Genomic DNA, 18,997 nt, shown 5'->3' with positions numbered 1-18,997 from the left:
TGTGAACAGTAACAGGTCGTCCACATACTGCACTAATCTAGAGGGTGTACTGAAGACAGACAAACAATCTGCTATACACTGATGGAATATTGAGGGGCTGTTATGGAACCCCTGTGGCAAACAGGTTCACGTATACTGCTGTCCCTTAAACGTAAAGACAAACTTGTACTGGTACTCCGGATGCATCAGTACTGACCAGAACCCATTAGAAATAACCAGAACTGTAAATACGTTGGCCAATGAGGGAATATTACTAATAAGGTTGGCCACTGCCGCTACCATAGGTGCACAGGCTGCAATGTTCTTGTTTAAAACCCGGTTGTCGATGGTCATTCGCTCCGAGTTGTCGGGCTTCTTTACTGGCCATACTGAGAATTAAAGTGGGTGGCCACTGTCCTCAACATCCCCTGCTCCACTAGGGAGCAGACAGCATGTTCTAAATCCCTCTCTGCCTCCTTAGGAAAAGAGTACTGTTTCTGTGGACGGGACATGGGTTCACCCGTGATCCTTATATCTACTGACCTAACTCTCCCACAATCATGTTTGTGCATGGCAAAAGGTTCCTGGCCCCCAGTAATAACTCCCTGATACTGTGCTGGAGTTCGGGCCACCAAGGTCTCTAAATCGTACCTCCCAGCGGAAAGGATCACTCATGCCTCTCCATGGCGAGGAGGTATGACTACTACTTCTCTCCACCCTCGACCCCTCCCCACTTGCAATGGTTGGTCATGTCTACCGCTATAGTGGGACAAGATCTCGATCATCTTTTGATAATCGGGGGCACTGGTTCCCTGCCTTTCCCCCTTGAGCCCTCTCTCTCCCTTTAAGAGGCAACCTATATTCTCTTTTAAAATGTCCTGGCTTCCCGCAGTTGTAACAAGTTCCTCGGCTCTGTTCCTTAAAACCTTTTTGTTGCCACCTCTTTTGAGCTTGTCCCTTAACCTCACAGACCTTCCCCTTTGTCCTGGTCAAGTCTCCTACACTGGCTTTGTCTGTCTGTCGGGCTTCGAACTGCAGTGTTAACATCCCTTTCATCCCAGCCTCGGTGTTGTTGTTATTCTCGGGGTAAAAGCCCAAGAGGGCTGCTTGTAAATATGGCAGTGAATGGGATATGAGGGCCTGGAGCCAATGGTTCAGTGGCTCTTCTCACAAACCAGGCCAATCCAGGGTCCCTCCAATGGTCACAATGTAAGTTGGCAATCAGCCATACAGCCTTTTCTATTCTCGACTTGTACATGGATACCCTCATCCACTCGTCCGCCTCTTTAACTGGAGGATGCACCTAGCTCACCCCTCCTTAAGAGGTACCTTCCCTGCCATGTATTTGGTCACCATTTCCCCCATGGTTTTGCCTTTCATTATTTGCCAGTGTCCCTGTTTGGGTGCCAAATCTGTAGGATGATGGTTTTGTCCCGGATTAGTTTGTAGCGGGCAAGAACAATTAGTTAACACTACCGGCTACTTCTCAGAGTTCAACACTGGAAAATAATGACAAGACACCAATAAGTATAGTTCCCACTGTGCGTGGCAGTCTGTTATCAACCTGTTGATCAACCTGTTATCAACATTACACCTATCAGTCTGTCCCTTGAGCTGCTAAGCTACGCTATAGTTACCAGTTCCTCAGTTCCCTGCGTGCTCACGATCGTCCCCGTGGTCCGCTGACGTGTCGTGATGCGCGACTTCTGATGACTGACTGGCTCACCCTTCCTTGACGGCAGCCATGTTCCCATTTGTCTTTGCTGAGCCTCTACCTCAGTTTACCTGCGCACCCACGATCGACCCGGTGATCTGACGGGTTCGTGGAACACAACTTCTGATGACTGACCACGTCACCCCTCTCTGACGACTGCGGGCTGCTGTTCCATTGTCTGTGTGTTTGTCCCTGCCTTTTCTCAGGTTTTGTTTCCATGGCTACCTGCCACTCATCGAATCCTTCCTTTGATCCATCGATGATCTACCTTCTTTGAGCGTGCATTTAGCACTTCGTAAACTGGCCTATTGTCTAGTGATGCGCTATCATGGACCTCACTGTGATCAGTATTGGTGTTTACATGTCCACTTTCTTACAGTATCGTTTCCATTGAGTTGGGGTTTCTAGCACAGATTAACATTAAGCATTTTAAACAGGCGTCTCCAGGAGTTCTTGCATATTACAGGAAGTTAGTATTTACAGCTTTCGTGTTTTACATTAAGCATTTTATACAGAATGTTTAAAAAGGTTAATCACAAAGTTTGGTTTCCTTAGCCTTACACTGGGTTTTCAAGCCCCACAGTGTTGGCGTAGGACGACATGGTTGCTACAAGTTTAGGATCTTGTTTTAGATATTCTCTTGGGTACGTTGGTGCTGATCACTCCTGTAAGTGGTCTGAGTATTTTATAGTGAGATAGGTATCCATACTACCATATCTAACTATACAATAACAATTGTAGCCTCTTGTGATCTGAATGGGTTGTTTACATCTTCCACATCTGTGCTTCTTCAATCTCTTCGAAGGTATACTGAGAAGACACTTGGTTAGACAAAGCCAGATATGGATTGTTAAGCTACTTTATTTCTCAACGAGTGAACATAAGGAACAACAGTTGTGATCAGATCCACGATGTCTCTGCAAGATCCTACAAATCCTCTGGGAGGACAGATGCAATAACATTAGCGTCCTCGACCAGGCCAATATCACCAGCATTGAAGCACTGACCACACCTGATCAGCTCCGCATTGTTCGCATGCCAGACACGAGACTCCCAAAGCAAGCGCTCTACTCGTAACTCCTTCACGGCAAACGAGCCAAAGGTGGGCAGGGGAAACGTTACAAGTACACCCTCAAAGCCTCCCTGATAAAGTGCAACATCCCCACTGACAGTTGGAAGTCCCTGGCCAAAGACTGCCCTAAATGGAGGAAGTGCATCCGGGAGGGCTCTGAGCCCCTCGAGTCTCGTCGCCGAGAGCATGCAGAAATCAAGCACAGGCAGCGGAAAGAGCGTGCGGTAAACCATTCACACCCACCCTTTCCCTCAACGACTATCTGTGACAGAGACTGTGGTTCTCGTATTGGACTGTTCAGCCACCCAAGAACTCATGTTAACAGTGGAAGCAAGTCTTCCTCGATTCCGAGGGACTGCCTATGATGATGATGATGATGATTAGTCCAGTCAGTACAACTTGTCTTTACATAATAATACAAATGAAAGAATATGCTTAACTTCCTGACAATACTACATCATCTTACGTGATGTAATAAAAACAAACCGTCTTAACTGCTTTCCTACTTACTAAGCTTCTGAGCCTGGTCAAAGCTTGCCCTCACAGCTTTCCGTTTTAAAAATCTGACTAACTCTGCCATGTTTGCTTGACCTGATTACCAACCTGTACCTATGTTTCTGTCTTTTTTTTTTAATCACAGCCAATAGGAACCAAGGTCTTCCCAAACAATGGATATGAGGTGTTCACTGAAAGCCAAGGCAATGATATATTTATTATTTACAGTCTATAGAGAAACAATGTCAAAGCTTATACATCGACATTTCAACCACCGATTGTCTCAGTGCTGTTTTTAAACTTGTGTGAATACACATTGCCTTAAAACCCTAACATTTAAAATCACTTATTTTTTCCACATCTTTTTTGTCGAAAACTAGTCCAACAAATCGCAAATGTGACAGTGATAACCACAAAGCTATGGAAAGGTCTAGGAAAATGAGGAGGGATAATGCATCATGGTCACGGAGAATATCATTTGTGATTTTGTCTATTGTTAGGATCATTCCAGTGCTGTGAGAAGAACAAAATCCTGTCTAACAGGATTCACACAGGGCATTTCAGGAGACATGGGTAGAGAGGTGGGAGAAGATGACATGTTCAAGGTCTTTAATGAGGAAAGGGATATTGGAGATGAAGGAGCAGTTGAAGGGGATGGTTGGGATGAAGATTTTTTTTGAAGAGAGTGGTTTTGAAGGTGTTATGTATGCAATAAAGGTACAAACTGAGTACTGTTTAACTTAACAAGGTACAACCTTGGCTCTGCTTTATTACAGCCCGAATTGCCTGACTCACAAAATGGCTGGCCTTTTATACCAGAGCAGCACCATGTGCGTGCTGCTCAGTGGCTTCCAACAATGACACCATCTGATGGCTACAAACAGCATATACATACATGACAATACCCTCCTCTGAGATCTTATCACAGTCTTTCACAGGTTAAGATGGTCCGATGTTTTACGCTCCCAGGTTGACCGTCTCAGTTTGATTCCGACCTTGGGTAAATGTGTGGAGTCTGTTGTGGCTGGTGGCTGGATGGTTGACTTGTTGCGGGTGGCAGTGGCCATGTCAGGAATTGCAAGTCCATTTTTATTGAACAAGTCCATGATGGAAATTCCAGGTTCACTGATGACCCTTGAGTCCACTGAAGGCTGCTGGTAGGTTGGTTGGTCGTCGACGGTTTCTTCGTCCGACTGCTCTGGCTCGTCTGTGTGCCTCAGCTTTGTTTGATCCATGTGTTTCCTGCAAGTTTGTCCATTCTTGAACTTAATAACAAATACTTTGTTGCCCTCCTTGGTCATGACTGTACCAGTGATCCATTTGGGACCCTGACCATAATTCAACACATGTACAGGATCATTAACAGAAATCTCGCGTGACACATTTGTGCGATCGTGATACCCTTGTTGACTTTGTCTTCTGTATTCAACACGATTACTTAAATCCGGGTGTACAAGAGATAACTTGGTCTTAAGATCTCTCTTCATCATGAGTTCAGCAGGTGAGACCCCTGTGAGTGTGTGGGGTCTTGTCCTGTAACTCAGCAGTATGCAAGACAAGCAGATCTGCAGTGACTCTTGGGTTACTCTCCTCATGCTTTGCTTGATAATTTGTACTGCATGTTCTGCTTGCCCGTTGGACGCAGGCTTGAACGGTGCTGACCTTACATATTTTATGCCATTAAGTTTTACAAACTCCTGAAACTCCTGACTGGTGAAGCACGACCCATTGTTGCTCACCACTATGTCAGGCAGACCATGTGTCGCGAACATGACATTGAGATTCTCTATGGTTGACGTGATTGTACTGGATGACGTGATTATGCATTCTATCCACTTTGAATAAACATCCACCACCACTAAAAACATCTTGCCCAGGAAGGGACCTGCAAATTCTACATGGATCCTGGACCAAGGTTTGGATGGCCATGACCACAGACTCAGCGGCGATTCCGCTGGTGCTTTGCTGAGTTGCATGCAAGTGTTGCACTGATGCACGCATGCTTCCAGCTCAGAATCAATTCCTGGCCACCATACGTGGGACCTGGCGATGGCCTTCATCATCACTATACCAGGATGTGTGCTGTGTAACTCACGCACAAACTTCTCTTTTCCTTTCTTAGGCATTACAACTCGATTGCCCCACAATATGCAATCTGCTAGAATAGACAGTTCGTCCTTGCGACGAATGTATGGTTTGGCCTCCTCGCACATTTGTTTAGGTATGGCAGACCAATCCTCTTTGAGGATGCAACCCTTTACCACCGATAATATCAGGTCCTGGCTGGTCCAGGTCTTATCTTGTTAAGCCATGTCAGGGGTACCTTCACTCTCAAAAGCATCCATGATTAACATTAAATCTGCCGGTTGTGGCGTTTCCACCTCCAGTGTGGGCAACGGCAACCAGCTCAAAGCATCGGCACAATTCTCTGTGCCAGGTCTGTGGTGAATGACATAATCATAGGCAGATAATGTCAGCGCCCACCTTTGGATGCGGGATGAAGCGTTGGTATTGATACCTTTGCTCTCGGAAAACAACGAAATGAACGGCTTGTGATTGGTCTCTAATTCAAACCTCAGTCCGAACAGGCATTGATGCATGTTTTTAACACCGCACACACATGCTAAAGCTTCTTTTTCTACCATACTGTAGGCTCTTTCTATTTTAGACAAACTTTTGGATGCATACGCGACAGGTTGACATTTCCCCGACTCATTGGCTTGTTGTAACACGCAACCAATTCCATATGATGATGCGTCACAAGCCAAAACTAAACATTTACATGGGTCATAATGTACCAGCAGCTTGTTCAAGCAAAGCAGATTGGTGGCTTTCTTGAAAGCTCTGTCTTTCAATGCGCCTCACACCGAGTTGTTGCCTTTTCTCAATAGCATGTGCAGTGGTTCAAGTAAGGTGCTCAATTTAGATAGGAAGTTACCAAAGTAGTTGAGTAGACCTAGGAATGAACGCAGCTCCGTCACGTTCTGCGGCTTGGGTGCATTCTTGATGGCTTTGGTTTTTACGTGAGTAGCTCTGATGCCATCAGCAGCGATTTTCCTCCCGAGGAATTCGACCTCAGGTGCTATGAAGACGTACTTCGAGCGTTTAAGTCTGAGTCCCACTCTGTCCAAACGCAGTAGAACCTCTTCCAGGTTGTTCAGATGTTCCTTGGAGTCCCGACCAGTGATCAGGTTGTCAGCTTGGAACACGACGGTTCTGGAAATGGACTTCAGTAGACTGTCCATATTCCTCTGGAATATTGCCGCAGCTGAGCAAAATAACCTCTGGTAAATAAACAGTCCTTTGTGCGTGTTAATGCACGTAAGTCTCTTCGACTTCTCGACCAATTCTTGCGTCATATAGGCAGATGTCGTCAAGTTTTGTGAATGATTTCCCTCCGGTTAGCGTCGCAAGCAAGTCATCAGCCTTTGGTAACGGTACTGATCTTGTTTCGAAACCCTGTTGACCGTAGCCTTGTAGTCTCCACAGATTCTGACTGTGCCATCACTTTTCAGCACAGGAACAATGGGGCTGACCCATTCATTAAATTTGACCGGTGATATGATCCTTTCACGCTGGAGTCTGTCCAGTTCAATTTCGACCTTCTCCCTCATCATATATGGCACTGCCCAAACTTTATGATGGATGGGTCTTGCATCTGAGTCCACATGGATCTGCACCTTGGCTCCTGTGAAGTTGCCGATACCCGGTTCGAAAAGTGAGGGGAACATGCTCAATACTTGGGCACATGTATCTTCCTCCGACGACAACGCCTTTATGTTGTTCCAGTCACATCTGATTTTCTCCAACCAGCTCCTGCCGAGCAGCGTTGGGCCATTGCCTGCAACAATCCACTGCAGTAAACCGCATTGTTACACGACACATTAATTTGTGCACTGCCAATCACCTTTATCAGTTCTTTGATGTACGTGCACAGCTTGGCGTTAACAGGGCTCAGCCTGGGCCTCACAGTCTTAGTATACCACAGCTTATTAAATGCCCTCTCGTTCATGATCGATTGACTCGCCCCTGTGTCCAGTTCCATCGATATCGGTATCCTGTTAAACTTCACATTAATCAAAATTGGTTTACTCTTGGTTATGAAAGAGTACAGTCCATACACTTCCTCCTCTGGCATCTTGGATTACATATCCAGATCCATGCTAGTCTGACTCTCATCCTTCATGTGCTCATCTGCAGACACTTGCACTGGAGATGCCCCACTCCCAGACAGCCTTTGCAACAATATTGCTTAAATCGGCACTGTTGGTGCCAATGACTTCCCCCATCAACGCCAACACGGAGAAGTCATATACATTCTCTCTGGCGGACTTTGGCCAGCCACAGGTTTCGCGAAAGCAGCCGGATAGGCCCTGCCATGTGCCGCTTTGCCGAACACCGAATCAATCGCATTTACAGTACTTGCCGAGGTTCGGTTCTTCACCAATATTTGGATTAAACTCCTGTCTGTCATCATTCATTATTGAGTGATCTGGATGGCCCTTTTAAAATCCAACACCTCCACCACCAGAAGTTTGTGCAGGATCACCTCGTGGTTGATACCGATAACAAAGAAGACCTGCAGCATGTCTGCCAACACCGTCCGGAACCTGCACGGTCCCGCTAGACGTCTCAGGTTGGCAATGAATTCCGCCGCGCTATGGCCCTCCAATCGAACGTGTGTATAAAACCTGTATCTCGAGGTGATGATGCCATCGTCTGGCTTGAGGTGCTCCCATACCAATGTTCACAACTCCTCGTACGTTTTCTCTGTTGGATCACTAGGCATGAGTTGATTCTTTATCAGACTGTAGATCTTTGAACCGCACACAGTGAGGAACACGGTTCAGCGCTGATCTGCATCGTCGACCCCCTTCATTTTGTTGGCCATGAAGTACTGGTTCAAATGGTTCACAAAGTCTGCCCAATCTTCTCCCTCCACGAATCGCTCAAAAAATCCAATCGTACTCATTTTACAAACAAAGTTCTTTTATTCTCATTGCCAAACGTTATGTATGCAATAAAGGTACAAAGTGAGTACTGTTTAACTGAACAAGATACAATCTTGGCTCTGCTTTATTACGGCCCAAATCGCCTGATTCACAAAATGGCTGGCCTTTTATACTAGAGTAGCACCATGTGTGTGCTGCTCAGAGGCCTCCAACAATGACACCACCTGGTGGCTACAAACAGCTTGTACATACATGACAGAAGGAGAAAGGAATGGTACCTGAGGAAAAAATATCAGTTAGCCTGGGAGCTAGTAAGGTTAATTTGAGTGGGGAGGGCTTCAAGGGAGCAGGAGTTGGATCACATGGACAAGATGAACCATGAGAGGGGAGGAGGGAGAAGCCAAGGTTGAAACAAATGTATGCATTTTAGACTCAGAATCATCTGTTTAATGCCCTGAAGAAATAGTCCGTACAATACCCCTTAATCTCCAATGGTAAACAAGCAACACTCTAGAATATTAATTCATCTCCCATGTCTCCACCACTAAACCCTGGCTCGCTGCCCTTCACAGACAAGCTCTGAGTAGTAGATTATTTCATTCTCTACAATCTGCAAAGCAGTTTTTGAACTAAATGTTTGGGACAAGTTCATCAATGCAACATTAACTCTTTTTGCTGGGAGTCTGTTCATTAACATGTTCTTCTAATTTCTAGCCTGACTTAAGACTGATTCATTTTGAAGCTGTGATCAGCAGTTCTGCCCTCACAGTTAAAGTTAAATCGCTCATGTATCCATTCCTCTCGTCCTTTTAAAGTTCAGGATTCCTTTCCATCTTCTTTCTCCAATGGAACAAGTTCAGCTTATATCATAGAGCTCTACACCTTAGTATCTTCCTTGTGGGTCTTCTCTGAACCCTCTCCAATGCCCTTTTGAAAGTAAAGCGTCCCAAAGCAGAGGCAATATTACAAGTGTGCTTCATCAGTAATGTATATAAGGTTTGAATGACTTGGTCTGATTTGTAGTCAAATGGTCCATCCTCGTACTTGATTAACTTTGCTGAATAAATTTTCCTCAAGATTCATAAGGGAATGGATAACTGGAATGCTGGTAATATGTTCAAGTTTGCCACAAAATCTAGAATGGGGGTGACAGGCTAAAACATAGCAGAAGAAAGGTGCACAGACAGTTTAGATTTAGCTTGTTAATACAGAAGGTGATGAATGTGGGGAATGGGTTGCCCAGGGAGGCAGTGCTGGAAGTTTCCCTGATATTACTGTACGGGTTTCAGTTTGTTAATTTAGCTATTTCTGTTGAAACTAGCTTGTGTCTGCCATCTCTCTATGTTAAAAGGTGCTATCCCTTTAAGAGGACGTATTTGTTGCACCCCAGTGGGATATAAATTTGCAGGGCTATAGGGAAGGGACTAGCTGAGGTGCTCTTGCAGAGAGCCAGCATGGGCTCGACAGGCTGAATGGCCTTCTTCCGTGCTGTAACCGTTCTATGATTCTATGGTTCTATGTAGCCCAATCCCACAATTTCCACTGGTCTATGAAAAATCGGATGTCTTTCTGCTGTGCCTACCAGCTCATTGGATGCCTTCTGTGACATTTTATTACATTAAAGATGGTATATAAATACAAGTTGTTGTTGTGACACTATTTGAAGACGAGTAGGTAGCTCTCCCAGTCCACTGCATGACATTTTGTTCTAATTTCACCTGATTTTACTGTTTTTATTTCATTTTATTATTTTAGTTACTATTTTTTTCTTCTAGTTTTGTTCTGTCTATAACTAGCCTGGGTGGGCTCTCCAACCTGGTGATTTTAATGGTTTTGTACCTTTACAGTTCAGTACAATTGGGAGTTGAGTTTGGCTCATTCCCACAATTTTTTACAGGCCTACTTACTATTGGAGCCCTTTGTGAGGTGTCTCCCAGCTCACAGGTGCCTTCTGTGACCAGACTTCCCAACTTTATTTTCACAATTTAAATTTAGATTTCCCCCCCCCCCTCACTGATTTGTTCAAATCAGTTTAGGTGGATCAATTCCTTGCTGAATGGCACGTTCTGACAAAGGGTCATCGACCTCAAACATTAACTCAGCTTCTCTCCCCACAGATACTGCCTGACCTGCTGAGTGTTCCCAGCATTTTCTGTATTTATTTCAGATTTCCAGCATCTGCAGTATTTGGCGTCACCTAATAATTATGATACTCCCCACCTCCCAAGGAAACAGAGGGAGCTGGATAAAACAAAAGAAGAAAATAAATACTTCTCTGCTTAATTAGTGAAAGTGTAATACCACAAATTATTTCTAAAGTGCACTGATTGTTGTTACATGGCAGCCATGTTGTGCACAGCAAGGTTCTATGATCAGCAATGAGATGAATGACCTGTTCATCTCTTCATGCTGAGGTACTGGTTATGTATAGAGTGTTTTCCAGGGCACTGGGAGAGCTACCTACTCGTCTTCAAATACTGTCACAACAACAACTTGTATTTATATACCATCTTTAATGTAGTAAAATGTCCCAAAGTGGTTCACCGGAGCGTGAAACAACATTTGACACTGAGGCATACAAAGAGATATTAGGACAAATTCCCAAAAGCTTGGTCAAAGGGCTAGGTTTTAAGGAGCGTCTTAACGGAAGAGAGAGAGAAATAGAAAAGGCCGAGAGGTTTAGCGAGGGAGTTCCAGAGCTTAGAGCCTAAACAGCTGAAGGCACAGCCTCCAATGGTGCAGGGAATAAAATCTGGGATACGCAAGAGGCCAAAATTGGAGGAGTGTAGAGATCTCGGAGGGTTGAAGGGTTGAATGAGGCTACAGACATAGGGAGGAGCGAGGCCAGGGAGGGATTTGAAAACAAGGATGAGAATTTTAAAATTGAGGCATTGTTGGACAGGGAGCCAACGTAGATCAGCGAGCACAGGTATCTTTGACAGGTGAGATTGCTATCATTGATCTAAGCCCTGATACAATATTTTAAAGTTATTCAACTAAAAAGGTATAGAATAGATAGGACTGGTTGTATTAGATAGAAATGAAAAATAAACAGACGAGAACAGCAGGCCATTCACAAATAAAATATTCAAGGGGGAGAAATTCGGGGCATTTGCACCTCCTGTTAGCACCCGCGGCGGGGTGCAAACGACTTCTCGCCCGGGCGGGGCGCCACTGCTAGCTCCTGCGAAATTCGGCAGGAGTTTAGCAGCGGTGCTAACCGGTAGCGCCCCGCTTCTTCCAATAGCACTACAGGCTGCTGCGCCAGCGATGACAAGGTCATCACTGTGCGCAGCGACCCGTTTTTGCCCTGGAAGGAAAATTCAGTAGCGTCCCACGATGTCCGTGACAGCTTCGCAGGCCGCGTACCGGGCTTTAGGTGAAAAGTAAAGGGGAGGGGGCGGCACTCAAAATGTTAAAAATGGCTGACTTACCGATCGCAGCCTTCTGATCTCCATATTGTGAGGTCCGTGCTGCGATGGCTTCTGCAGTCAAATAGCTACCAATGCTCACTGTCTCAACTAGCTCACAAATGAAAAGTGACTGCTTAGAAGAGTATCAGAGGGCTGCCTCACCCCACCAAGAATCAACGATCAGAAGGGCCCAATTTCTCCCCCCCCCCCCCCCCCCCGCTATAATCCAAGGGCTCTGAGGCTAATTGCAGCATCTCAGTGCTGCTCTCAGCTAACTCAACACAGATAGAAGCTGGGGCCTTCCTGGTATGCATGGCTTAGTTACTCACCACATCATTGAATGAATCATTGAGAGAGCTGAATAGAGGGTTAAAAAATGGGGTGGGGAGTGAGATGGATAAAGAGAAGACCACTTAGGCTCTCAATAGGCAAGTCTGAGAAATAATATTGGAGACTCAGGTGTTACCGGTAACCTCAATGCCTACATCTTACTTGGTTCTGGGAATATTTAATGAATCTAAAAGCCCCCATTGGCCTGGTTTAAACACCACCACCAACATACATTTATATAGTGACTTTTGCCAAGACATTTTACAGAAGGAGCAGTGGATGGTGAACAAGAGGTGAGGTGATTGAAATAACTATTTCAAGGAAGCTTTTGAAGTTGGTGAGGTTCTGGTAGAGAGTTCCAGAGATCAGTCTGCTTCTCTCGTAAGGTGGAAGCAAAGCGAATCAAACGTCAATATCCAAGCTGGATATTCAGGCCAAAGCTTCCGGTGTAACAGCATGGATATCTTGTACGCTGCCTGCAAATTTCCTCCGAGGGCAGTGCTCAATAATGTGCTCCAGGGTCTTATTAGGAGCTCCACAGTTGCATGATGGGGATGCTTTAATCTTCAGCCTATGGAGAAGGTGGCAGCATCTACCATGATCAGTTCTGAGGCGGTTGATGGTTGTCACAGTTTACGAGGAAGGTTTGATTGTACAGGTTGCACTGTGGGGTCCTCTATAAGGAATCCATTCCATATGTCACAGTTTTTCTAAGCATTTTGCCATCGGTCATCAGGGCTGAGAGGAGATCGCTGAAGGGCTTTGATGATGGTCAAAAATGGTCTTCTAGATTTGAGATGGATTGGTGGTAGGGTGTTCAAGTCGGCTTGGATCGGCATGTCTTTGCTGGTGTAGTGGTTGTATTCTCTGGAGACTGCATCTGGTGCTGCGATGTTTGCAAGCATGGGGAGCCAAGGTGTTGATGTCGATAAAAGTGTACCGGTGATAATTCTCATTGTAGCATTGGCAGTACAACAAATGGTGGAATGGAGATAGGGAGGATCGGGTGCCCAATAGACCAGAGCTGGAATAGCAGATTCTGTGTGCTGGGATAGTGGACTGGAGAAGATTTCAGAAGTAGGGTTAAGTGAGGCCACAGGGGGATTTCAAGGATTTTGAAATGAATACAGAGGGATCAGAGAAACAATGCAAGTCAGTGAGGTCAAGGATGTTGAGTCAGCACAACTTCTCTGAGAATAGTTGGAATTTGTGTGGGATGGAACTGGGGACGCTGGTAAGCAGAGCACTGGAGAAATCAAATGTTCCTGAACATCTAGATCTTGGTAGACCATTGTAGGAGCACTGTCGAATGTCAGAGACCAGAATAGAGTGACAAATAGTAGAGGGAGATAGAATAAATAGGGTCCAACAAGTGACTTCAGACCTTAGCCATATCCACCATTTTCTTATGGGGGCAGGTGTGCTTGTGATGTGGGCAGCATAAGTCAGTGTCCCAGGGGGCGGGAGGTAGATTAATGTTTGGGGTGGTGACCCTTTGTCAGAATACAGCGCTGGCAGGGGTCTGCTGGTGTCCTGTTGTTTTTTTTTGCTTCTCAGGCCTGGCAGGCTCACTGGGGGTAATTTTGACTTCAATGAAAATACAAATCAGGAGAGATGTAAAATGGGCTGCCGATTCACCAGTTCTGATCGACCTGAAACGTTAACGGTTTCTCTCTCCACAGATGCTGCCTGGCCTGCTGAGCATTTCCAGCATTTTCTGTTTCTTTTGCTGATTCGCCATCACCTGTTTTACACGACCGCGCACAAAGTCAACATTACTCCCCCTTTGCCAGCATTTTCTGTTTAATTTCAAATCTGCTGCATTCGCTGTCTCAGAGAGCTGTGGAAGCTGGGACATTAAATAAATTTAAGACAGAAATAGACAGTTTCTTAAACGATAAGGGGATAAGGGGTAATGGGGAGTGGGCAGGGAAGTGGAGCTGAGCCCATGATCAGATCAGCCATGATCTTATTGAATGACGGAGCAGGCTCGAGGAGCCAAATGGTCTACTCCTGCTCCTATTTCTTATGTTCTTATGTTCTTATTCTCAGCCTGCATTTTCCTCTTTCTACGGTGTTTTTCTTTACCCTACACTATTTACATATTCCTTTGTCCCTTTCTGTCACTGCATTACCTCAATTATGATATTTTGTATCATCTAATAGTCTTTCATTAAATAGTTTTTCAGATCATGCAACCCAGTAACCCCCTCTCTGTGATTCTCTCTTTCTCCCTTCTTAATCTTCAGTTCTGATGAAGGATGTACACCAAAACATCCAGAATTTGTCTTTTTCCATTGCAGATGCTGATTGACCTGCTGTATATTTTCAGAATTTGGCATTTTAACATAAGAACATAAGAAATAGGAGCAGGAGTAGGCCATACAGCCCCTCGAGCCTGCTCTGCCATTCAATAAGATCATGGCTGATCTGATCATGGACTCAGCTCCACTTCCCCGCCCGCTCCCCATAACCTCTTATCCCCTTATCGTTCCAAACAAGCTCTGCTTTGAGAATCCGCAAAAATCAAGTAAATATGTCTGAACAGTGATCCCATCTTTGACTATGACTCTGTTAGTAATTGAAGTTCCGTAGAGTTTGTATGAGTTCAGAATATATAGAAAATCAAAATCTCTGCACAGGCTCCACAATATGGTTTACTTTTTATGCCTCACTATTTTGTTATTAAAGCTACATTATTCAATCCAGTATATTATGGAGCAGCATCTCAAATATTCCACCAGGGGCTGGGGAGCCTCAGTTTGAATGAAATGCTTTCCCCAGTACTGGTTTTGCTATTTCTGGGCCAAGCTGTAAGATTGTTCTGTGTGGCCCAAACCACTAGATGGAGCTGTGTGTGACAGCAGTGTCACCAGCTCTGCGGTCGATCAAGCTTGTGCTGCAGAACTCTAACCTTCCACAAAGTGGCGCTGTCTGCCTTTTGGAGCTAGCGAATAATGCACCAAATGGGTCCTATGTAGTAAAAGTGGCTTCCTCAGCAACTGCAACAGGGATCCCATCATCCTAACATTTGAATAATTTGCTCCATACGTACCTCTGAAAGCAGGAGCATGTTTTGGAAATGTAAATGGTGCAGGGGAAAGGAATAAAATCTCACAATGGGCTATCTTCTCCTGTTTGAAATCAAAGCAAATTAAAATCATGTGGGTTCTATAATGGGCGGGTTACGCTCTCCATCAATTTACCACCAAAGGGATTTGGGTGTCCAGGTACATAAATGAATAAAAGCTAGTGCACAAGTACAAAATGTAATCAAAACGTTTAATGGAATGTTGGCCTTTATCTCAAGGGGGCTGGAATACAAAGGTAAGGAAGTTATCCTTCAGTTTTATAGAACCTTGCTCAGACCACATCTGGAGCTTTGTATTCAGTTCTGGGCATCGCACCTCAGGCAGGATATATTGGGCTTGGAGGAGACACAGCACAGATTCACCAAAATGATACCGGAGCTTAAAGGGTTAAATTATGAGAACAGGTTGCATAAACTTAGTTTGTATTCCATTGAGTTCAGAAGGTTGAGGGGTGATCTAATTGAGGTGTTTAAGATGATAAAAGGATTCTATAGGGTCAATACAGAGAAGCTATTTCCTCTGGTGGGAGGAAATCCAGAACAAGGGGTAACAATCTTAAAATTAGAGCTAAACCATTCAGGAGTGAAATCAGGAAGCACTTTTTCACTCAAAGAGTAGTGGAGATGTGGAATTCTCTTCCCCAAAAGGCTGTGGATGCTTGGTCAATTAAAATTTTCAAGATCGAGATCGACAGATTTTTATTAGCTGTCAAGGGATATAGATCAAAGGCAGGTAAAGGGAGTTGAGATACCGATCAGCTATGATCTAATTGAATGGTGGAACAGGCTCAAGAAGCTAAATGGCCTACTCCACTTCCTATGTTCCTAAGATTCATAAGAGGAACAGATGAATTGAACAGCTAGAATATGTTTTACGTTGCCATAAACTGTAGAACCAGGAGTCACTAGCTGAAGCTTAGAAGAGGGAAAATGCACAGACAGTTTAGATGTAACTGCTTTATACAGAGGGGGGTTAACATGTGTAATGGACCCCAGGAGGCAGATAATGTGCAAAAATTGAATAGGTATTTGAGGGATTGAGTGATTGAGGGATGTTCATTTTTGGAACCGACCAGATTGCCTTTCCTATGTCCGTTCAACCATAGGCGGTATCATATCTGTATCCCAACTGAAATCTGTTAACTCAGCACTGACTATTTTGTACAGCTCAATCCCTCTCTGGGTCGTGCATTTAACAACTGAGCCACTTGGGGAGCCAGAGGACTTGCCTATAGTCTAGACGCAGTCATGTGATATGGCAAGATAATATTTTGATTGTTTGACCATCACACACACAAACTTGACAGTGGGTGGTCAGACTTGGTTACAGGTACTCTCCCAGGATACACAGTGATGTGACACGGCATCAAATAATCATACTTTCAGTGGACTGGGCAGCTACGCATGATATATGTCTGCAATTTGAATTTAAAAAGCTGAAAGGAGCCAAAAAATCAAGAATAATCAGGTCCGATAATTCTACAATTATGGCCTCGCCCCTCCCTATTTTTGTAAACTCCTCCAGTTCGACAACCCTCCGAGAACTACATATTCCTCCAACACTAGCCTCTTGTCCATCTCCCATATCCCACCATTGGCAACCGTGCCTTTAGCTCTCTAGGCTCATAGCTCTGGAATTCCCTCTCTAAATCTCTCTCTCCTCCTTTAAAATGTATTTATTTGAGCAACTGTTTCGTCACCTGTCCTAATGTCTCTTTCTTTGGCTTGGTGGCAATCTTTGTCTGATTACGCTCCTGTGAAGCACCTTGGACATTTTACCACGTTAAAGGCACTGTAGAAATGCAAGTTACTGTTGATTCACTGATACAATAAAAGTCACCCCTGGGTAACATAAAATGGTGACATCCAATAGGAAGTGTGGCCCATTGGGAGGTATTAGCATTGTGGACTTAGAAAACAGCACTGCACTTGTATCAAGGGGATAATGTGCTCCTTCTGCATGTATACTGCAAGTGTCTTCAAGGCAAAGACCAAGTAAAACCCTCAGCCATTTGAAATTGCAAAATTGAGATATTTGAAAGTGAAGTGGCCCAATTAATCATCACTTTGGATTACAAATGCAGTGCAATGCTCACTGCTAACACCCAGTAATAATCAAAGGAAAGTGAATGGGATGTAAAATAAAACAAAAACTGGCATTTTGGATTCTATTTAGTCTTCACGTGTTGAGTTTATCAGTCGTGAATCCTGTCCCTCTCTTATTTCACTCATGAGTCCCTGAATTCTATCGAAAAGCCTGTGAAAGCTTTGGAGTGAGAGGATTATCTGGTGACAGCTTGTTGTTTGTGTGTCTCATTGTTCGGGCTGTAAATGTGAGCACTGAGGTGAAGCTGACACAATAAAAGCAAACAGCAGCAGCTTCTATGGGAAGAAGAGCTGTCCAAATGAAGTCCGGCTGTTTATAGAAGGCCAGCCATCCAATACCTATTAACTGCAGCTTGGCTTTGTCAGAGACAAGAAAAAGGTAGGCTCAGCATCAAACATGTTCCCCTAAAGGAAGGCACACCAAGAGAATTAACTACCCTGTGACAGACAAGTAATTTGTACCATGGTGCTTCCACACAAGAGGACCAAGAACTTTCTTTGTGTTCCTATAATCTCCCTCTTTTGTTCCGATGGTGTAATTTTGCCGTAGTAGAGAGTTGCAGGGATTTAATTAAGGTAATAGTTATCTAATTCCATTAAACAAGGCAATTTAACTCACAGTGTGACCGACACCAAAAGGCCTTCCCTTTCCCCCTTTAATCTTAACGTCTTAATCTTCCATTAACTCTCACCCTCCCTTCATCCTCGCCATCAAAAAAAATGAAGTCAATTGTCCTCTGAAGCATCTGAGGACAGTTACTTTGATGTCAGACACAGGAATCGCAGCTGTTTCATGGCCTTTCACTTGAAATCTTTTATGTACTATGCAGGCTAATGGAAAGCAAAATGGGCATTCAGCACTGTACCCAGTTGAACTTCTTCCTGTAGTCATGTTTATGAGACACTCACTTCTCTTTGCTGAATACAGCACCTCAATGTTTAAGCACCTTGTTTGTAAATTAAAAATATACATTTTTATTTTTTACCAATTTTCAGACCAACGCTCCATTCTAAAGGATGGATCATGGATGGACAACCTGAACTCAGCCTGCAGCACCAGGAGGAGAATGACAGCAGCCTGGGCTACTTCACTTAAGTATGTTTGACCTGTTAAAGGTTCCTAACACTTGTCTGTCCCAGACGCTGTGAAATTACAACATAAAAACAGAAAATACTGGAAATACTCAGCAAGTTAGGCAGCATCTGTGGAGAGAGAAACAGAGTTAATGTTTCAGGTGTGTCGGTGAGGCAGGGAGATCGAGCAGCCAGAGACCTATAAAGGCCAGCAGTCGGGAGTCGGGGAGTTCGAGGTGTGTCGGTGAGGTGAGAGATCAAGGCCTATAAAGGCCAGCAGTTGGGAGTCGGGGAGTTCGAGGTGTGTCGGTGAGGTGGGAGATCGATGCCTATAAAGGCCAGCAGTCGGGAGTCGGGGAGTTCGAGGTGTGTCGGTGAGGTGGGAGATCGATGCCTATAAAGGCCAGCAGTCGGGAGTCGAGGAGTTCGAAATGTGTCGGTGAGGTGGGAGATCGAGCAGCCAGAGGTCTATAAAGACCAGCAGTCGGGAGTCGGGAAGTTCGAGGTGCGTCGGTGAGGTGGGAGATCGAGGCCTATAAAGGCCAGCAGTCGGGAGTCGGGGACTTCGAGGTGTGTCGGTGAGGTGGGAGATCGAGGCCTATAAAGGCCAGCAGTCGGGAGTCGGGGAGTTCGAGGTGCGTCGGTGAGGTGGGAGATCGAGCAGCCAGGGGCCTATAAAGAACAGCAGTTGGGAGTTGGGGAGTTCGAGGTGTGTCAGTGAGGTGGGAGATCGAGGCCTATAAAGGCCAGCAGTCGGGATTCGGGGAGTTC

General features: G+C 44.9%; 1 long non-coding RNA gene across 1 annotated transcript in view; it reads left to right on the top strand.

The window, feature by feature from the left end:
* Nucleotides 1–18,997, top strand: part of LOC139262091 (uncharacterized) — an 83,549-nt gene that overhangs the window by 39,673 nt on the left and 24,879 nt on the right. The window contains exon 2 of the long non-coding RNA XR_011592886.1: nucleotides 18,149–18,248. This is a non-coding gene — a long non-coding RNA (uncharacterized lncRNA). The remainder of the gene's footprint in view (nucleotides 1–18,148; nucleotides 18,249–18,997) is intronic.

This window comes from Pristiophorus japonicus, chromosome 4 (assembly GCF_044704955.1).
Source record: "Pristiophorus japonicus isolate sPriJap1 chromosome 4, sPriJap1.hap1, whole genome shotgun sequence".
NCBI lineage: Eukaryota > Metazoa > Chordata > Chondrichthyes > Pristiophoridae > Pristiophorus > Pristiophorus japonicus.
The sequence above is the reverse complement of the archived record's forward strand: the minus strand, read 5'-3'. Positions and strand labels throughout refer to the sequence as shown.